The 22573-nt window shown below is 39.2% G+C and overlaps 1 long non-coding RNA gene across 1 annotated transcript in view; it reads left to right on the top strand.

Annotated features, from left to right (window-relative positions):
- The window catches only part of LOC127418969 (uncharacterized), a 983530-nt gene that overhangs the window by 567 nt on the left and 960390 nt on the right, over positions 1-22573 (top strand). The window lies entirely within an intron of this gene.

Here is a 22573-nt window from a genome sequence, read left to right as displayed (position 1 = left end):
CTTGGGACAGCTAGCAATATTACAGCAAGTCCCCTTATGTTTGAAAGGTGGTGTTTTTGCAGGTGTATGAGACATAAGTTTGCTTGTTTGTGCAGATGCAAATACTCTAGAATGATCAAAGGAACAGAAGAAGGCTATCCTTTCATTGTTTATTCAGTGTAATTTCTCATAAAATGGATAGTTCCGGTCCTAAATGCTGATTGGTCAATAAAGTGTTCCAGCTGTGCTAAAATATGCAATATAGTAAAAGCTGTGATGTGAAACACTTACCTAGATCCCCTAGATTTTCCTTGTGCCCCCCTGAAAACTTCTGACACTTAAAAACGGTGCATCTCTCGAGTGGTCAGATTGCATTTTCATATTCTTAACAATCAAATGCATGTATATCGTACAGTATCACAAACACACACACACACAGGGAAATGCAGAATTCAAAAGGCACACATATGAATGTAAAATAAAAGCCACACGTTATCTCTCTCCAGGATGTGTGGTTATGAATCCAAACACAGCAGCACATGTTGGTGATGATGATACGATCATTACCTAAAGCAGCACTTCAGTGTGTGTGTGTGTGTGTGTGTGTGTGTGTGTGTGTGTGTGTGGAAACAGAGGCCATAGACTAACACTACTGCAAACGGTAGTCATTAAAGAAGCTCTGTGCTCTCTCTTCTCTGCTAATTAACTTAATGACTGCTCGCCATAGGCTACAGCCAACAGAAAGACATAAAGTTCAGATGAAGGGATGAATTGAACAAGAAACCTACAGAGAAGAGGATGATGGGGGAGGAGTGAGTACCATATCTAGTCTGAGATGCTTTCTCTCTCTGTGCGTTTGGATCAGGTTTCGCCTTTGTTGGGACAAATGACACCTACAATGCCTAAAAATGCTGTGTACATATAGTTAATCTCAACCTGGTCTCATAACAACTTGTAATAAAAGTACAAAATGGTGAAATTGTAGAAATCGAGTTAGCTTGTAAAAAAACATACAACTTTTACTTCCATAGAAAAAACTAATAAAATAACGAATAAATGAACAATGTTATTGCCATTTTTCCTAAGACAACATCCACATTAATCCGGATAAATCTGAAAACTGTGTTTTCATTTACAAACGCTTTGTCCAAATGTATTCCAAAGGTTGCTCGTCATCACTGAAACATCTGAAAATGCTTAAATCCCCTTACTGCTCATACGAGGGAAAAAAACAAAATGTAAGAAGTGTGGTCTGAAACACAATTGTCCTCGTTTTTCGCTGCCGGAAAGCAATTCCAAGTAAAATTTTGTTATTTTACCGTTAACAACACTATCAAAGTGGATAACAGGCACAACAACTTGCTATTACATGGGCCGCCATCTTGATTGTTTAGGGTTGAATGGATCACATGACTGCCTCACATGACTACAAATACGGTATAATTTTTTTTACATCTGTTTTCATGAACATCATGGCTACTGATGTAACCTATGTTCCCTGATGGAGGGAACGAGACATTGTGTCGATGTAGTGACACTAGGGGTTCGATCTTGAGAGCCCCAATCAGCTTTGCTTAAAATAGAAAAGGCCAATGAAAACTGGCGAGTGGAATTTGCATGCCACTCTCCGTACCGGACATATGGGTATAAAAGGAGATGGCGTGCATCACTCATTCAGATTTATGCTGAGGAGCTGATAGAGAGTCTCGGCCATGTCAGCGACCGGTTCAGCGCCACAGCAGGAGGGACACATCCTCCATCAGGGAACAGAGGTTACATCAGTAACCAAGAGGTTCCCTGTCTGTCACTCACTCAACGTTCTGTCGATGTATTAACACTAGGGGTTCCTATAGGAAACGCTGCAGGCGCTGAACCGTACGGAAGAGTGGACACGGGAAAGCTGCTGCGCGCCTCGCAGTGAGCGCTCAAATACGTCGTGACCTTCCAGCGAGTTAGGTAAGGCATCTCCCTAGTCCCGTTAAGGGGGGTGGAGGCATTTACCCAAGGAGGCTACTGGCGGTGTCTTATCTGATTGCTGTTCAGCAATGTCCCGCTGAGCACTTTTCTAGAATAGCGCTGGGAAGTGCTCTTCCCTCTACAGGAAGGAGAGGCTGGAGAGCTGGAGAGCTGGAGAGCTCTAACCAGGCCTCCAGTCTCCGTGACAGCGGCACCAGGGAGAAGACTGGACTTACCGTGCCCAGGCAGGGTGGTTCGCGGCAAGGCAGAGCAGGTGCCCCACCTGGAAGACTGCTCCGCAAGCCCGTAATGGTGGCCGGTGACTGGGGCGGGCAGGCGGCCCCAGAGACCAGCACACTTACCTGTTCGCCAGCTGTCTCTCGATGGAGAACGAGGGAACAGGAAGTACTCGCATTCGCCTTATTGACTGGAAAGACTTCCAGCGCCTGGCCATTGCGAGTGCGCTGGCCCAGGGAATGAGGAAACTGCTCTTTTATTGACCATGTGGGTGGCAAGGCCCAGAGGGCACTCGGTGATGTTATACTCACCATGCATTGGCCCAGGGGCGATGATGGGGCTGGAGAGATGCCCCGGGCCAGACTGGTCAGGAGTAGTCACCTCATCCCTCAATTCACCTCATCCCTGAGGTGAATTTGATTCACCAGTACAGGATGAGAGTTATGTACACCGGTGCTGCCGGAGCTGCTCTCCTCACAGATGTAAAGGGTCAAATACATCGGCATCAAAACTTTTTATGAAATCCATGACAGTGCAACAAACACCAAAGGAATCTAATGTTGCTTCACTCAGGCTTGTGTAAAATGAAAAAGTCATTGTCAGAGGGAGAAACTTGAAAGAAATGCGCAGTTCAGATGCTGATTGTTGAAAAGTCTTATGAATAGTGAGAATGTTTCTCTGACGCACTGAACTGTTCGTTCTATGCGTGTGTTACGGGGCTGGTGTGGTGATGAAATGTTTTATAATAATGCACTGAAATTTTATTTTCTTATTCCAGTATTGTTATTGATGATATTTGGATTTTGGCAATAATATTTGGATTTTAACTAATACATACAGCATAAGATGTTTTACGAGGTGGGGTTGAAAATGTTGAAAATACGATCCTTGTCTGTTTATTTATGCAGATGCAAATGAGATTAATTTTCTTGAAAATATTTTTAATTATATTGCTTGTCAATTGAACATGAATTTGTACATTTGAACTGCATGTGTTAGTAAATATGCAAGTTATACAATAATAATTATGTTATTGTATACCCACAATAAAAAGGAAATTGAGTAATGGGGACGAACATTGTGAGAGTGCGGATTTGAAATCCGGGCGCTAGGTAGAAAGGAGAAATTTGTTTGGCCCTCGCCACCTTCAAAGTTACCCATCCCTGCTGTACAGGAAACTACAGTTTCTCTGAAGACACAAGAGAGGGAACAACAATCAGACTGCCAGGTAAGGGTGTGTTCACTGGTTCTAACAGGAAGTCACATGAACCATAATTTAACATACTCTTTGCTCTCTTGACTATTACTGTTGTAATTGATGAAGCAGGTATGTGTACCATGTCTTTTCCAGCTCCTCGGACTTCGCTTTCCTGGACTGCTGGTAAACTGCATCTGCTGAAATGCCTCCCTCCAATCAGACTGCAACTCTCCACCTAGGGTAGTATCAAACTCTGCATGAACCAGTTGTCTACATCTGCAAATTATGTTCATACCAATGAGGGCTGGTACAACAGAAGAGTTTTGTATGTCTCTGACTACTAGAAAACCACACTCTGGTAGGGTAATACCAATGGTTTCAACCTTACCTTAACTATAACTAACCTTAACTAACCTAAATTTTCTCCTGCTGCACTGACAATTTAGCATTCTCTGTGACAGTCTGTTTGCTTTTCTTCACACAATTCTTAGCTATATGTCCTACACCAGTACACTGGAAACATATTGGCTGGCCATCATCGGTAAACACTGGCTGCATCTCAGCTTTACTATGAGCCATAGGTTCTGACTTAATGCACTGTAAAGTGAGTTTCTCGAAAGCTTGTGTTTGCTCTCCGGTAGCTTTTCCTTGTTCCACTAAAATTTCAAAAAACTTCTTCAAGAGTAGCAGGGTTTTCTCAGGTATACCAACAGCAACGCACTGAGCTTCTGCTGTCTCAGACACAACACTTCTGTTGCTGACTATTTTTGTGACACGAGATTTAGGATCTTGTAGAGACCACATAAGGGCTTCATCTCGCACTTCAATTAGTGTTGATAGTGGCTTGTCTCTCACAAGCTTACGAAGCTCCCTTCTACGGCCTGCATCCCTAATCCCCTCAATGAATTGGTCTCAGACAAAGCATAAGAGTAAGTATGAACATCCTCGCCTTCCATTTGTTTACGGCTATAGAATGTTTGTAATAACTGAGACACACTGTGCTTTTCTTGAAAAGCTTCTCTCTGGTACACAAAGAGGTCACATGGTCGCTTTGGTTCATTCCTCATCCATAATCTGACCTCTTCTAAGGACTAACTGGTCCTCTGCTGTCTGATTTATAGCATGTAGTACCCTGTCTACTTTGTCAATGAACTAATCAACATGTCTCCCATCTTTGCTGAAATCACCACTAAATGGTTGGATGTGATGCTCTCTTGGCACATACACATACGACTTGGTTGGCTCTCTACTCAAATTGGCGATAGCTTCCATAGTCTCGTCATGTTTTCTGTTGAGTTCTTGAATCTGTCCCTGAACATCATGCATACTACTACCTGCACCATGTTCATAATCAGTGTTATGTAAAACCGTCATCAGATTGTGACATTTTGAAATGTTCAAATTATCTCTGTTGAACTCAGTAAAAAATGTTGTCAGTTCACTTGTGGGCAAAATAAAAAAGTCTCATAATCAGTCCGTAACGTTGAAACCTAAGGATATATTGCGAAATGTCTGTATAATATACTGTATATGTTCTTTTGTAGACAGTCAGTGGATAGGTGTCTCATCAAACAGTACCCCTGCAGAAGGGACAGTGGTAGCTCAGTGGTTAAGGTTCTGGGTTACTGATCAGAAGGTTGGGGGTTCAATCCCCAGCACTGCCAAGATACCACTGTTGAGGCCTTGAGCAAGGCCCTTGACCCTATCTGCTCCAGGGGTGCCATATCATGGCTGACTCTGCACTCTGACCCCAACTTAGCTGGGATATGTGAAAAAAAAAAAAGAGTTTCACTGTATGTGTGCAAATGTATAACATGTGATAAATAAATACAATTATTAATTATTATTATCTGCAGAAATCAGGTGCACTCTCTTTCTCATCCAGCAGTTTCGTCACCTTGCCATGTCACCTCTGTCTGACATCTTTTCACTGGACCACTGCACCACTGAAGACAGCCTCCACTTTGTGTCCCACTGGTACCTATCTTCACCTCTACCGTATTTCAAAAAGTCAGATACCCCACTCCTGGTACCAAAAATGTAGTTGGTGGTTGTAAAGAAACAACACAGGATACAAAAATATATTTTGGGGTTTTATTCTGATGGCTGTTTGAAAAAAAAAAAATCAAAAACAGCGGTCGATGGGGCTGCATTGTATTTTTTAAAAAAAGGAAAGTACAAAAACAAAAATATGGTAGAGGCTAATGTCGCATGAAAACACAAACAGGGCATTAGCCTACGCCAGGGGTCGGCAACCTACGGCACCAATGCTGGCACGCAGAGAGGTAATCACTGGCACGCCAGCAACAGCGAAAGAGAATTAGACTTTATTTATATAAATTCTGCACCTGCATTCCAATCTACAACTTTATGTAATCCTTCCTCATGATCGTATGATGAGGCTATACAAAAAGCTAAAATGTGACGAGACTGCAGTACCCAACTGACTCGTGCAGTGCGTGCAAGCCATTCGCGCATCAAGAGCCAGCAGCGCTTCACTTTCAGTTAATTTTGCGAGTAAACGCACCCACTTTGCTTCGGTCCGGCTGCATGGATGACAGCCTACATTCTGTGTTTTATTTGTTTCTTTTTGCTTTCAAAACAACACGTGATGTAATAAGGAAAACAGCACAATTAATCTTTGAGATTTCCAACCCAGCATACAGGTACATCCTCCTTAAACCATGGTCACTTTCAAAATTACATTAAAAGATTAAAAGAGAAAACATAAACCCACATCCTGGGGTTCAAAAATCTGTGTCCATTCAAAATATAAATTAAACCTGAAATAAATTTTTAGGATTTTGCAGGTGCGATTCACCAAAAAAGGCTAAATAGTTGATCGGCTTGTGATGATCTTCACACTTTAATAGTGTTCAGTTTAATAGTGTTCAATTCAGTTGATGAAAACACGCTGCATGATCATAAGGAAGGATTACATTAAGATGTAGACTAGAATGCAGGTGCGAAAAACTTCTTATAAATAAAATAGCCTGCTCCTCCTACACACTCTCATGGCGAAATCGTAAGGATTCATATGACTTTTCTAAATTTGGCTAATTCATATGATACCTTACGACTGCACCCATATGAATTCGTACGACTTTCCCTACAGCCAATGACGTCGCTGGACATCGTTTCCATCTAATATGTAACAATTACTTGCTTCTGTCCAACAGCTTCCTATCATGTTTACACTCTACTGATCGGTCAGGCTTAGATAAGGGGTTTGGGTAATAATATTAATAAGCATGTCCTTAATGCCTCATGCGTGAATTTCGCTCTTACTTCCGCATTAGACATCCGGGCATTTGCAAGTGATTAAATAGTACAAATCTATACGAACGAACTCATATGAAATCATACGAAATAGCCAATCATAAAATATGTAAGAATTTTCATGAGACTGGGTTGGCTTCTCTCTCACTGCTGCTTGCGTGCTAGTGATTATCCCTCTGTGTGATTTTGAAAAATGTAGTATGACATAATATAAGAAATATTTAAGATTCCACACAATTTTGTGATCAGTAATCAAATAAGCAAATTTGTGACATTAACTGTGTTAACTAATTTTGTACAAAAGATGCTCTGTGAAAATTCACATGCATAATCATTGGGTTTTGCAAAAACATTTCACTCAATCCGTTATGCTGATAATATAATTTGTAATTAAAAATAAACTATTAAATTAGAAAAAATGCAAAATAGAAACATTTTCACAAGTGGACTCATACTTCGGTCTCGGCACAGCTATTGACCAGAAAATAAAAAAAAATGGCACTCCATGTCAAAAAGGTTGCCGACACCTGGCCTACGCACATGCCTCAACACATACTTAATACATGATTATATCACTCAAAGCATTTAGCTTATTTTTTAACCAGGCTTTAAGGACATGTGTTGCAGTTTAAACAATAAAATTCTCATTACACGTGATCACTTAAATATACATTAAATAAGATATGATTAATACTAATATAGATACCAAGTTCTTGCATGCGCAGCAAACTAGAATTCTCAACCGATTAACAAAACTGGGAGCACTCCTGCACAAATCATGCTCTCACGTTTCTAACACGAGAGAGTGCCGGAAAGCAGGTGTCGCATAACTCCGGTGTTGCAAAGCTCCAGTTCTTAAAAAGGTCACATCCAATTTATGACTAGAGTTAAATTACGTAAGGAATAATTGACGACGGACTGTTGAATTGTTGAAAAATAATGCACACCCAATTAGGTAATACGGTCAGGACACACAGCGGAGTGACTATTACACCTCGGGTGTGCATTATTTTTCAACAATTCAATGGTCCGGAGACAATTATTCCACTTATACCATGGTTACCACACCTTAAGACATCATTCAGGGTTTTATCTCAAGACATTTTCAGGTTTTCGTTCCTAAAACGCTCTTATAAGAGGAACTACTTTCTTCCGCCACAGATTCAGCATCTTACTTTAATACAGTCTGAGCCTTCGTTGCTAATTCAAAACCGTTACTTCAGAACTAGTAACGGAGGCTTGCGCTGCTTTACTGGAGGACTTACTGGAGTAATAAGGTAGTGCATTCGTGCACATGTGTGTGTTAGTGTGTTTGTGTATGTGTGTATGAGTTTGTATTTGAGGGATCGAAAGAAAGAAACTCAGAAAATGAGAGGGATCGCTTCTGGGAATACCTTTTTTTGTTGCAGCTCTTGTCAGAAGTAACATCGCTTCAAAATTGCCAAGATGTGTGTCGCTATATTCCCGTTATAAATCTTAACAACTTTTTTTCATCCCCACTGAGATGCAGGAGTGTGCTGACATGACGACTCACGAGTATGTTTGGTCCTTAAGTGTGTGCATTACACGTATAATGTGTGTCCACGAGTGTGGGAGTGTGTGTGTGTGAGAGGGGGAGCGCGAGGGTTTTTCCCACAGATATTTCAGATAATATTGAAACAGTTATATTGATCAAGTGTATCTAGCTTTGATACAGCTCAAGCCGTCGTTGCTAATTCGAAAACGTCACGTTAGTGTTAAGTTTTACTGTTCAGAGGAATGACACAGACATCCATTTCACTGCAGAGTCTATACTGCTGCGTGCTTCAGAATTCACTCTCACAGTTACACTGCATCACTACTCGAACCAGCGCTCTTCATACAGAGAAACTACCGTAATGCATGGTATAGATTCGCATGAACAATACATTACATTTCCTCCCCAGTGATTTTAACTCCTTAACAACATAAACATTTTGCAACAATGTGACTACAGTTTGTGTCTCACATAACACAATTTGAATACACGTGGGTTGGAACTTCTTATGATAAAAGAACCACCAATCAGTCCATATCTACAGATCTAATCTGTTAGGTGCTTTTCTCTGTCAAAGTGGATATCTTCTTTCAGGACTGTGAACTGTCCCTTTATCCACTGGAACATGTGGCTGGGTAACACTGGCGTTGCCCTTGTCACACACATCAGGAGCAAAGTCATCGGCCATGGCAATGCCCATAGCAGCCGTTCTGTTCTGTATATTTGATGACAGCAAATGATCCACGTGTACTTTCACACTACGATCTCCAACTTGCACTTGGTATGTGAGAGGTCCATGCTTGAACAAGATTACACCAGGAACCCAAGCACGATTTGAGAGTTGACTGTTCCGCACAATTACTTTCTGGCCAACTTCAAATGATCTGAGTTTCCTGGAAGGTGTTTTGTGAGCACTTTTTTGCTGTGCTTGGTGTTTGAGGACAACAGCAGATGTATCTGGCTTTAGCAGTGTGAGGCTGTCTTTTCAGAAACAGTTCAGGAGGTGTTCGTTCTGTTATTGTATGGGGAGTGTTGTGGTAGGTTAACAGAAAATGAGCCAGGCATAGATGAGGTGCTACATATTGCACTCGTAACCTTTCTCATGCTTTTTTGAAGGTTTGTACCACCCGCTCGGCTTGACCGTTTGTGGATGAATGATATGGAGGAGACAGAACATGATGCACACCATTATTCCTTAGGAACTCCTCAAACTCCCTGGAGGTGAATGGTGGGCCATTGTCCAATACCAGCTCTTTTGGGAATCCATAGGAAGCCCAGAGATGATGCACGAGGTTTATAGTCTTCTCTGCATTGGTCAGCTGAGTGGGAAAGATTTCCACCCATTTCGAATGAACATCCACAATCACTAAGAAGTGTCGCTTGTCTATTTCTGCATAGTCTATGTGAATGCGCTCCTAGGGTGTTGTCACCCGGGACCATGGGTGAAGAGGAGCACTAGGGGTTTGGTTTCACCCCAACTCACATGGAGCGCACTTACTTACAAAGTTCTGGATGTCCTGGTCGAGACCCGGCCACCAGAGGTATCCTCTTGCCAATGCTTCCATTCTTATTATGCCTGGGTGACTCTCATGCAGCTCAGCAACAGTCTTTCCCTATACTTCGGAGGAATGATCACTCTTGAACCCCACAGGATACAGCCCTGGTCTGTTGAAAGCTGGTCTTTCCTTACAAGGAACAGTTTCAAGTGTTCATCTGTGACATGACTGGGCCATCCAGACAAAGTTAGGTCCAACACTTTTGATAGCAAAGGATTTCTCCTAGTTTCTTTGGCGATGTCCTTTGCACAGATGGGCAATTCATCTAGGTGTGAGACTTGAAACACAGTCTTCCCCCCCTATAGAGGTTGTCTCGCACAGTAATCTGGACAATGCATGATCAGAAGAGCGTCTGTGCTCTATGTCATATTCATAGGCATACGGAGAGCAGCAAGTGTTGGAATGACAGACTTGGGACCTAGAATTGCAAGAAGTAGTGATTTCGTCCTCTAGATGTCGCCCTACTCCCACGAGCTCAGCATGTGACTGTCGCTGCCTCCGTGCACTTTTGTTTGACTCACAAACAGTTCCCTTTCCTTATCTATACCACTATTTTCTTCGGATTTTTCCTTGCTCATTCTATGCACTGAGGATTCCGAAACCACATCGTCCCCACTGTTAAGTTTTACTGTTCAGAGGAACGACATGGATAACAATTTCACTGCAGAATCTTTACTGCTGCATGCTTCAGAATTCACTCTCACAGTTACACTGCGTCACTACTCGAACTAGCGCTCTTCATACAGAGAAACTACCATAAAGCATGGTGTAGATTCACATGAACAGTACATTTCAGTTAGATCTAGCAACGGAGGATGCTCTGCTTTTCGGCATTGGAGTAACAAGGTTGTGTGTGTGTGTGTGTGTGTGTGCATGCTCGTGAGCGTATGTGTGTGCGAGCATATGTGTGTGAGTGTGTATGCTTCTCTGTGTGTGTTGGTGCTTCCACTATAGCTATGTGGGGCTGATTAGGGTGAAATACATTGAAACATTAAAAGTTATTTCGGATAATAGAAATGGATGTATTGATCAAGTCGTGGGGGGGGAGGGGGGGGAGCCCTGTAGGGCTCTTTGAAATAACTGAAATAATTTGGCGAAGTGATATGGAACCGTTATGCAGCCAAGACCTGGAACTGCTTTATAGCCCTGCGTTTCCTTGAAAAATAATCGCACACCTTAGAACGTCCATGAACCAATCAGAATCAAGCATTCAACAGACCCGTGGTATAAATGAAATTACTCCACTTGGCTACACTCAGTTTTCGCTGGACAAAAATGCCATCTCAGTGTGGCCAAAAAGTAGAGAAAAAAGTTGCACTTTCAAGTTTATCCGGATTAATCTGGATGTAGTCTAAGTTTAACATTCTTTTAAAAATCAGTATAAAAACCTTTTCATGATCTTGTGGACAACATAACCTGAATTACTTCCGGATCAGTTTTACGGTTATAGGTCAGCGGCACTTGATCACAGAAATCTCTAAGCTGCAGGTATAGGGCAAGAGCAGCCCTTTAAAATCTCTTTACACACACACACGTCCACAGGAACATGTCAGGAGACATTAGTGATAACCGCACACTGGAGACAGGCATGACTACAGCCCTATTTGCCTGCCTAATAGATGCCACATTATTCCAGTGTACCCTTGAGCTGTGAGCAAGATCACTGGCTGACAGAGCACTTTCACGCACGCTGTCCTCCTGACTTATTTGCCTCTTTATTTATTTATAAGCATATTAACCATATCTATGGCCACTTACTTGCATGTGTGTGTGTGTTTGGGGAGAACAGTAGTGTGAATATTAAGACAGTAGATGAGAAAGGAATGGAGAAGACTGCAGTCTGAGCAGTATAGAAAAGAAGGGGGAAAAAATGAAAATTTAGGCAGGAAATGTCCATATCAGAATGTCCAAGCTGTTGATTTTTATTTATTTTTATTTATTTTATTTTTTAATTATGAAAGTGAATAGTAACCACATCAAAAACACATGACATAAATTTTAGTCTGTTCCTATTGTATGGCTTCTGAAGATTTAGAATTTAATGCATGATTTTTGACTCCTGACTACACTTTACCTTAACGTTCCATTTGTTAAGGGTTTATAACAGGGTCAATTAATGACAAATAATTCATTTACACATGCATATTAATATAACTGAAATGCAGTTATAACAACATGAAAATCAAGTGCAACTTTTCATGCAAATGCAAATTTGACTTGCAATTGTGCACAATACATCAGCAACTTTCAACTGTTCTAATAGTAAGAAAAAATGACTGAATACCAAATTATCATATTAGAATGATTCCCTAAGGTCAAGGTGACACAGTATATTCTTACTAGACTGGAATAATAAAATATTATATATATATATATATATATATATATATATATATATATATATATATATACAGGTGCATCTCAATAAATTAGAATGTCGTGGAAAAGTTCATTTATTTCAGTAATTCAACTCAAATTGTGAAACTCGTGTATTAAATAAATTCAATGCACACAGACTGAAGTAGTTTAAGTCTCTGGTTCTTTTAATTGTGATGATTTTGGCTCACATTTAACAAAAACCCACCAATTCACTATCTCAAAAAATTAGAATACATCATAAGACCAATAAAAAAAACATTTTTAGTGAATTGTTGGCCTTCTGGAAAGTATGTTCATTTACTGTATATGTACTCAATACTTGGTAGGGGCTCCTTTTGCTTTAATTACTGCCTCAATTCGGCGTGGCATGGAGGTGATCAGTTTGTGGCACTGCTGAGGTGGTATGGAAGCCCAGGTTTCTTTGACAGTGGCCTTCAGCTCATCTGCATTTTTTGGTCTCTTGTTTCTCATTTTCCTCTTGACAATACCCCATAGATTCTCTATGGGGTTCAGGTCTGGTGAGTTTGCTGGCCAGTCAAGCACACCAACACCATGGTCATTTAACCAACTTTTGGTGCTTTTGGCAGTGTGGGCAGGTGCCAAATCCTGCTGGAAAATGAAATCAGCATCTTTAAAAAGCTGGTCAGCAGAAGGAAGCATGAAGTGCTTCAAAATTTCTTGGTAAACGGATGCAGTGACTTTGGTTTTCAAAAAACACAATGGACCAACACCAGCAGATGACATTGCACCCCATATCATCACAGACTGTGGAAACTTAACACTGGACTTCAAGCAACTTGGGCTATGAGCTTCTCCACCCTTCCTCCAGACTCTAGGACCTTGGTTTCCAAATGAAATACAAAACTTGCTCTCATCTGAAAAGAGGACTTTGGACCACTGGGCAACAGTCCAGTTCTTCTTCTCCTTAGCCCAGGTAAGACGCCTCTGATGTTGTCTGTGGTTCAGGAGTAGCTTAACAAGAGGAATACGACAACTGTAGACAAATTCCTTGACATGTCTGTGTCTTGATGCCTTGACCCCAGCCTCAGTCCATTCCTTGTGAAGTTCACCCAAATTCTTGAATCGATTTTGCTTGACAATCATAAGGCTGCGGTTCTCTCGGTTGGTTGTGCATCTTTTTCTTCCACACTTTTTCCTTCCACTCAACTTTTTGTTAACATGCTTGGATACAGCACTCTGTGAACAGCCAGCTTCTTTGGCAATGAATGTTTGTGGCTTACCCTCCTTGTGAAGGGTGTCAATGATTGTCTTCTGGACAGCTGTCAGATCAGCAGTCTTCCCCATGATTGTGTAGCCTAGTGAACCAAACTGAGAGACCATTTTGAAGGCTCAGGAAACCTTTGAAGGTGTTTTGAGTTGATTAGCTGATTGGCATGTCACCATATTCTAATTTTTTGAGATAGTGAATTGGTGGGTTTTTGTTAAATGTGAGCCAAAATCATCACAATTAAAAGAACCAAAGACTTAAACTACTTCAGTCTGTGTGCATTGAATTTATTTAATACACGAGTTTCACAATTTGAGTTGAATTACTGAAATAAATGAACTTTTTCACGACATTCTAATTTATTGAGATGCACCTGTATATATAATGTGTTAAAAAAATAATGCAATTAATCACTTCCCCATATCATAATATGGACTAGTCATCCTATCAGAGCAATTCAAGCTTGAAGCTTGAATTCAACCTGTTTTCAGCAGGGGGCAATGAGAGAAACTCCAGCTGTATAGGCAACGTGCAGGTGTATAGACAACAAACCACACTCAGGCTTGTTTGACGCTAGCGACAGCGCAAGATGAAAATGCGTTTTTGCATTTTAACAGCTGGACAGAGCTCAGTTCCGAATTCAGGGGTCTGAGACATGTTTTTCAAACTATGTTTAACTAGACACAGCGGCCTATTGTGTTTATGCGCAATGCAACAAAATTGAGATGCTCCAAAAGCATATGTCCGAAGCAAGTGTACTGTACATTGCCACGTCCTTTGACAAGCCCTTATAATAAATCTATGTCAGACAGATTGGCAAATTCAATTGCAAAATGGATTGCTGTGGACTGTAGGTCAATAAGTTTAATAATATGAAAACAAACAATGTATGGCCTTCTAAAGCCACTTTTTGTGTTGTCTTATCAATGCTTTACACCTCTGCCACAAAATGTAATGCATTTTAATCTAAATTGTTATTTTTATAATATATATTCTATTTATAATTATTTTAATCTAAATAATTATAATTGTTTAATCATTACATATTGAATTGTTATTTTTGTATTTTCAGCAAATATTTATATATGATTATGATTTATAATTTGATCAATTAATCGGCATATCAAACACACACACATTTTTATTTTTTTCATAAAAGTAATTTGTAAAGTAATTACTTGAGCAGTTCAGCAAAGTACTTATTTCCTCTTACTTGAGTCATATTATTTCTCAGTACTTCTACTAGTAGTCAAGTGAATTGACCCTTCACTAAGCCCCGCCTTAAAAGCGCTTCTGACCAATCCTGTCCTGACACACGTTTGCTATTTTCCAATGACAGCCTATGGGAGTAATGTGTGTTTGAGTAGTTTTAAATGGGATTTATCAAAATAATCAAAAAAAAAAAAATTAAAACATATCAGCATTAAAATACCATAAATGTAGTCCAGAAAAACACTAAGCTTTTCTATGGACCCAGAAAGCTTGGAATATAGTGCACAGGTCATTTGGACTACTGTTATGATGGTTATGAGAATATTTTGCCACAAAACACGTCATACACGGTAGTCTCCCATTCATTCCAATGGGGAGTTCTGCAGAGCTTGTCAGAGCAAGCTACTGTAAGGGGGGCGGAGCTTAGTGAAGGGTCAATACTTTTACTTAAGTAACAATTTTCAGTACTCGTTCCACCATTAATAACATGCAATTTAAAATGCTCACTTTGTGGCAAGCATTGCATCAAAGTTGCCTGTTTTATGCATGTTGTTATAACTGCATATAAATGATTACACTGTGTAACGATTTTTTTTTTTTTTTTTTTTCCTGGGTTGTAAGTGTTGTTTCCTAATTGCTTATTGCTCAAATGTATAGAAAATGACTATTATTCCCCACAAACTTTGCTTTTGTGACCAGGACAGTGATATTTTGAAGGCGTCCAGCAAGGTCTTGATGCCGTTGTAATCCTCTTTGAGGTGCACCGAGTGAGCCAGGGGAAGAGACGGGTACTTGTTACCATTATGGACCAGCACGGCTTTGAATATTACTTTAGTATAAATACATGTTAATTTGGATTTATATGTTGTTTTTTTCTGACTTTATGTGAATGAAAAGACACACATTCACCCGTTTTCTCATTGGATATATGTAAATTTCAAAATATCACTGTCCTGGTCACAAAAGCAAAGTTTGTGGGGAATAATAGCCATTTTCTTTACTTTTTAGGCATAAGCAATTAGGAAATAACACTTACTACCCAGGAACAAAAATTTGTTACATAGTGTTAACAATGGAGTTGTAAATGACTTATTAGTCATTAATGAACCCCTTAATAAGCCCCTAACAATGGGGGCTATTAATGGAATGTGTTACCATATTATTTTATGATTCTTTCATGATCTTTATTCTTCTTCTTTTATCCTTTAATTGTCAAATAATGTCACAATGCAAACGCTTTCTTCAAAGCTTAATTTTCTAATAATAATAATAATAATAATAATAATAATAATTTCCTTTTTTTTTTCTTTTATTGGATTTGATGGTAAAATATGACCAGCACATATTCTTGACGGGTTTCATAAGATTTACCCATCAGAGCTTGTATAAGACATGCTTTTCATTGTCTGCACACCCTGTCTCTCTCTCACACACACAGACAGTGAGTGTGACATGTCTGTCTGCTTGTGGAATCATGGCCCGCCATCGACCCTCGGCAGGTTTAATATTCATAAAGGCTATTTCAGCAGCTTTGGATGTGAGCAGGGTGAACCGCCATGGTAAATCGATCCATGCTGATAGACATCGGCATCCCCAACCCGTATCGATTCCATTCACACCCACGTTCAAGGGCTTCTCCAGTGTCTCTGCTCTCCCATTCACACCCTCAGATGTTCATGACAGCCACTCTTTAATTGCAGGGGGAAATTATGCTAATTACATCATTCAGAATTGTGTATGATTTATCATGACGAACAACTACACAGTGACTGGTGAAGTTAAAGTAAATGTAATATTCAGTAGAGTGTTATTTAAACAAAAAGTTGTTTTGCTATGTTTATAGCTCAAAGTATCAGATAAGATGATTGGGTCAGAAAACAATCAAATGATATTATTTAGTTTTGCCATAAGTTCTGTTTTCAAAATTCAGTATAATCACCTGAGAGTTATACAGTTGAAGTCAGAAGTTTACATACACATCAGCCAAATACATTTAAACTCAGTTTTTCACAATTCCTGACATTTAATCATAGACAGCATTCCCTGTCTTAGGTCAATTGGGAACATTATTTTAAGAATGTGAAATGTCAGAATAATAGTAGAGGGAAGGATTTATTTCAGCTTTTATTTTTTTCATCACATTCCCAGTGGGTCAGAAGATTACATACACTTTGTTAGTAACTGAGTCAGGTTTGTAGGCCTCCTTGCTTGCACACGCAGACTGAGGTCAGGGCTTTGTGATGGCCACTCCAATACCTTTACTTTGTTGTCCTTAAGCCATTTTGCCACAACTTTGGAGGTATGATTGGGGATATTGTCCATTTGGAAGACCCATTTGTGACTGAGCTTTAACTTCCTGGCTGATGTCTTTTCCTTCCTCATGATGCCATCTATTTTGTAAAGTGCACCAGTCCATCCTGCAGCAAAGCACCCCCACAACGCTGCCACCCCCCATGCTTCACGGTTGGGATGGTGTTCACCCTTTTACCTCCAAACATAACTATGGTCATTATGGCCAAACACCTTCGATTTTTGTTTCATCAGACCAGAGGACATTTCTCCAAAAAGTAAGATCTTTGTCGCCATATGCACTTGCGAACTGTAGTCTGGCTTTTTTATGGCAGTTTTGGAGCAGTGGCTTCTTCCTTGCTGAGCAGCCTTTCAGGTTGTCAATATAGGACTCGTTTTACTATATATATAGATACTTGTCTACCTGTTTCCTCCAGCATCTTCACAAGGTCCTTTGCAGTTACTCTGGGATTGATTTGCACTTTTTGCACCAAACTACATTGATCTCTTGGAGACAGAATGTGTCTCCTTCCTGAGTGGTATGATGGCTGTGTGGTCCCATGGAGTTTATACTTGCGTACCATTGTTTGTACAGATGAACGTGGTACCTTCAGGTGTTTGGAAATTACTCCCAAGGATGAACCAGACTTGTGGAGGTCCACAATTTATTTTCTGAGGTCTTGGCTGATTTCTTTTGATTTTCCCATGATGTCAAGCAAAGAGGCACTGAGTTTGAAGGTAGGCCTTAAAATACATCCACATGTACACCTCCAATTCAGTACACCTTCTATCAGAAGCTAATTGGCTAATCGTCTAAAGGCTTGACATCATTTTCTGGAATTTTCAAAGCTGCTTAAAGGCACAGTTAACTTAGTATATGTAAACTTCTGAACCACTGGAATTGTGATATAGTCAGTTAAAAGTGAATCATTCTGTCTGTAAACAATTGTTGGAAAAATTACTTGTGTCATGCACAAAGTAGATGTCCTAACTGACTTGCCAAAACTATAGTTTGCTAATATTAAATCTGTGGAGTGGTTAAAAAATTAGTTTTAATGACTTCAACTTAAGTGTATGTAAACTACTGACTTCAGCTGTATATTCCATTAGGGTGACATTCCCTTATGAAAATTAACCATGGTTTTACTAATGCTAGCCTTGTAGTAATACCATAGTAATTAACCACCAAAAAGTTGCTACAACAGTCATGGTTACTACAATATTACTATAGTAAAAACCAAGTTTAATTTTAGTAAGAGTTAAACAAATAGTAATTTGTAAGTATAGCAAATAATAATGTAACAACATTAAATGTAACATAATTTTATACTTAATATACACTAATATAGCTAGAAAACACCCTATTTTATATAACTGAATCGAAATATAGTAATAAACAGCAGCAATTCACTAAAGTTTTGCTTAAAAAAGGAGTGAAAGTCCCTTTAAGGCTGCACAGGGCTCAAGTGAATCAGTGAATCATTTATGTGAACTATTTCATTTACATGAACCGTCAGAAAGAACTGATTTACAAAAAAAAAAAAGAGTTCCCAATGCTGAATACAAAGAAATAGTTTATTTTAGCCAGTTCATTCACATGAACTGTCCGAAATAACCAATTCACTTCAATGATTTGGTTTTCCCAGCACTACATGACAGCGAGAGGGTAGTTTAGAGCGCTTACACACTTGAGTTGACACTGCATCAGAGAATGCTGCAAATGCAAATAACGGAGAGGGAAAACACAAGGGTCTGTGATACTGACGCTCCATAATGTGGCCAAAAGTTGAGAACACTGACGTAGGTATGCGTTTGTAACCGGTCCTGATTGACCTGCTCCGAGAGGGATTCGAACATGGGAGGCGGGCACGCTAACGAGGAGGCTAAAGGCTACAGCCCCTAGAATCATTCGCTAGTGCGCCCCTTGAGGCCAGGGGAGTCAGGTTTACACATACCGCACAGCTAGCTCCTGTTACATGTTGACCAATGAGAATCTCTGAAAGGCGGGAGTAGTCACAATGTGAAATTGAAAAAAATACGGCAGACAAAAACTCATACATGTGGTGTATTCAGTCATAGTCCTACATTATTTTTCTCTGCCAGGCTAAAAAGATAGTAATTGTGGAGAGAGCTAAGAGTTTTCAATGTTTACTGGTACATTGTCAAAAAAGTTATATTTTAGATCATCTCTCAAACTGAACCACTTCCTTCCTCAAGTACACACTTTCCAAACTGACCTTTCACACTCCTAGTAGATAAGCACCCTTCGGTGAGTGTGTTTGATTACTCACTCAATACCATTGCTGCGTTTACAATACAATACAATGTGACAAATACAGTGTTTTGTGATGCTACAGCGCTTCTCGTTGTAAAAGGAAAATGGTACACTATTTAAAAAAAAAAATGCTGAGAATCTGTCAAGTCACTGAATTTAGTTAAATTAGTAGAGTCGCTAATTTTAGTTAATTACTCCCCAGCATTGCCGATAAAGGAAAAAAAAAAATACAACACTGAAATGATTATGAAATTTAAGTCAAATAATAAATAAAACATATGGCAGCTACATCAATACCATCAGATCTAATCGGTTCTCATCGTGTCTCATTACCAAACGTGTGACATTACGTCATGGGTGTTCATATGTTAATGAGCTCATAGTTCTGAAGTCATAACCATGAATTTTTTTTCTAAACAAGACACTTTTTCAGATCTCAATAAATAGAGCTTTGAGTTGTAAATATCAAGAGTATAGTGCATCAAAATCATTTATTTCTTGTTGTCCATGATGCAACCCATTTAAAGAAAGAGATTAAGAGTTAGTAAAAGAGTGAATGAGAAAAGGATTCTCTATAGAGGACACCTAAGTCTATGTCAGCTTGTCTGATTCAAGCTCATATTTATTAAATATGTATACATGTTTTTGGTGTCAAGTTGCAGCTGATCCTGGGAAAGAGCCTTAAAGGAATAGTTCACCCAAAAATGAAAATTTGCTGATAATTTACTCACCCTCAGGCCATCCAAGATGTATCTGAGTTTCTTTCTTCATCAAAACAGAATTTAAGATTTTTAGGATTTCATTTCAGGCCTCCTCCTTTAAACAATGCAAGAGAATGTCCTCCATTTTTTGATGATCCAAAAAGCATATTTAGAGTGCATCAAAATAATCCACACGACTCCAGTCGACAAATAAAGTTCTTCTGAACCCAAACGATTGATTATTTTGAGAAACAAAACAATACTTATATACTTTTTAACTACAAATGTTTGCTTCCGTACATCTCTGTGACGTGCGCTCATGAAAGGGATGACGTAAGCTCGTTGGTAAGGTCACGCGTCACGTGGAGGAGGAGTCAGGAAATGCGTCATTATTTACATTGTTTTTTTTATTATTATTATTATTTGAAAATGATTTTTTTTAAATTATTTATTTTATATTGTTTTTAAATTGTTTTGGACTGTTTTGGTTTGTGAAAGGCACAAGTTTCTCTTGTAAACAAGGACGCGCTTCCTGACTCCTCCTCCACGTGACGCGTGACCTTACCAACGAGCTTACGTCATCTCTCTCATGAGCGCACGTCACAGAGATGTACGGAAGCAAACATTTGTAGTTAAAAAGTATATAAGTATTGTTTTGTTTCTCAAAATAATCAATCAAATTTTCATTTCTGGGTGAACTATTCCTTTAACGCAACCATAGAAGTGTTTTAGATCTTTACTACCCAACATTCCTACTTATACAATGAAACACACAAATATAAACAGACACACAAATGCTAAATAATTTGAGAAGATATGTGGTTTGCGCGCACACACATTAGGGATGCTTTCTTCAGGAATCCTCTAAAGTGCGGCAAATATGAAAACTTTAATCATGCCAGAGAACAAAAGGTTCATAAGGATATGTATAAAATCAATATTTTATGCCATTCACAGCACCTATTCTTTATTACAAACCTGTTCAGGAACAAACATTAATAATAAATGCTGACGGCGGGCTGCAGGTACACAAGTGAAAGACTGAGCTTGCTGTTCAAAAGTGATACTACTCCATTCATCTTTAAAGCATTCTTCTCTTCTGTTTTTTTTTTTATTATTATTATTTCTCCGGGAGCCATTGTGGAGCTCTTTTAAAACTAAAAGAGGGAAGAAGAAACCAGCCTTTGATAGATTGAATGATCCGCTGTGCCAAGTGGCTGTCAACACAAACAGCGATTAAAAAAAAAAAAAAAGAATGAAAAATAGTGTGAAAGTGTTCCAAACTGAAGTTTTCAAGGTTATGGACCATAGCAATGATTTGGAAGTACTGTCACCATGCTGATCAGGAAAGGAATGGTGTGTGGGACTGTGTAAAAACAGTGATTTTAACATTTCTGGAAATCGATTTGCAAGATGCAAGTTGAAATAGATCCTTTATTTAAGGAGCTCATTCACCACTTTCTCAAAATGTTTAATTGTGTACAATGAGTACTTTCAGGGTCGTCATTTAGCAAATACTTTTACCCAATGTAATTTAGAGCTACTTCATCTACTACAGGGCCAGTTGGCTTGAAGCAACCCGGGGTTAAGTGTCTTGTGAATTCAAGTCACTCAAGAATGACCGTATTTATGAGCACATGAACACCACCATAAAGTTGTAATTACTAGTGGGAAATTGGATTTTATTTAAACCCAAACTTTGTGAGTTGAGGTTGTGTCAATGAAAGAATTACTGTGGAGGGAAATTGGATTTCAACTACAGAGCCCCTAGAGAGCAGTTTGGCTATTTATTTTCAGAGGTAGTTTTATGTTCCCTCACAATTATTTTGAGTTCTCTCCAGAGGTAGGCAGTAACGCACTACATACTCTGTTACATTTACCTGAGTAAATTTTTGGAGAAAATGCACTTTTAAGAGTAGGTTTAATAGTGGGTGCTTTTTACTCTTACTCAAGTGAATTTCTAATTATTATTTTTTTTACTTTTACTTCGTTACAATGGGATATGTTCCTTTCGTAACATTACTGGTTTTAATTAAATCAGTTTTAATAAATGCGTAAATTATTGAGAGATTTTTGAATGGGACTTTTAAGACAGCGGAACTTTACAGCTGCGCTTTGTCACTCGAGTCGAGTTCATGACTGCAGCAGCAGCAAGCGCTCAAACAAACACTTTCTTTCGTCATGCAATGCCTTCATTTTACACCAAGACAAGAGGATATTTCAAGATTTGAATTGCAGCTCCAACTTAAGAAAACTTGTTGCGGAGAATTTTGGCGATTGTGATAACGTGAGCTCTGTAAGCGGAGGTAGCCATTAATTAAGAACGATCTTGCTTGTTTTATTCATCATTATATATGATTGGGCCTGTGGAATATTGTTCACATTTTTCACTGTAATAATTACTAGAAACTGGTTTCCAAACTTCTCTTCTAGTTGACAGATTTGCCCAAATCTGACAAGCATCCTTCAAGTGATGGTTCAGCCATAAATTAATGTTCTGTCATCATTTCCCTGCCCTCATGTTGTTCCAAACCTGTGTGACTTTCTGTATTTTGTGGAACCCAAAAAATTTTAGACAGAATGTTAGAGACTGACAGTCTCAGTCACTATTCCCTTTTAAAATATGGAGAGAAAAAAAATGCAGTGAAAGTAAATGGTGACTTTAAGGCCAACATTATGTCTGACATCTCCTAATTGTGTTGCAATGAAGGAAAGTCATACAGGTTTGGAATAACATGAGGGTGTATGATGAAAGAATTTCCAATAAT

This window comes from Myxocyprinus asiaticus, chromosome 28 (assembly GCF_019703515.2).
Source record: "Myxocyprinus asiaticus isolate MX2 ecotype Aquarium Trade chromosome 28, UBuf_Myxa_2, whole genome shotgun sequence".
Lineage (NCBI taxonomy): Eukaryota > Metazoa > Chordata > Actinopteri > Cypriniformes > Catostomidae > Myxocyprinus > Myxocyprinus asiaticus.
The sequence above is the reverse complement of the archived record's forward strand: the minus strand, read 5'-3'. Positions and strand labels throughout refer to the sequence as shown.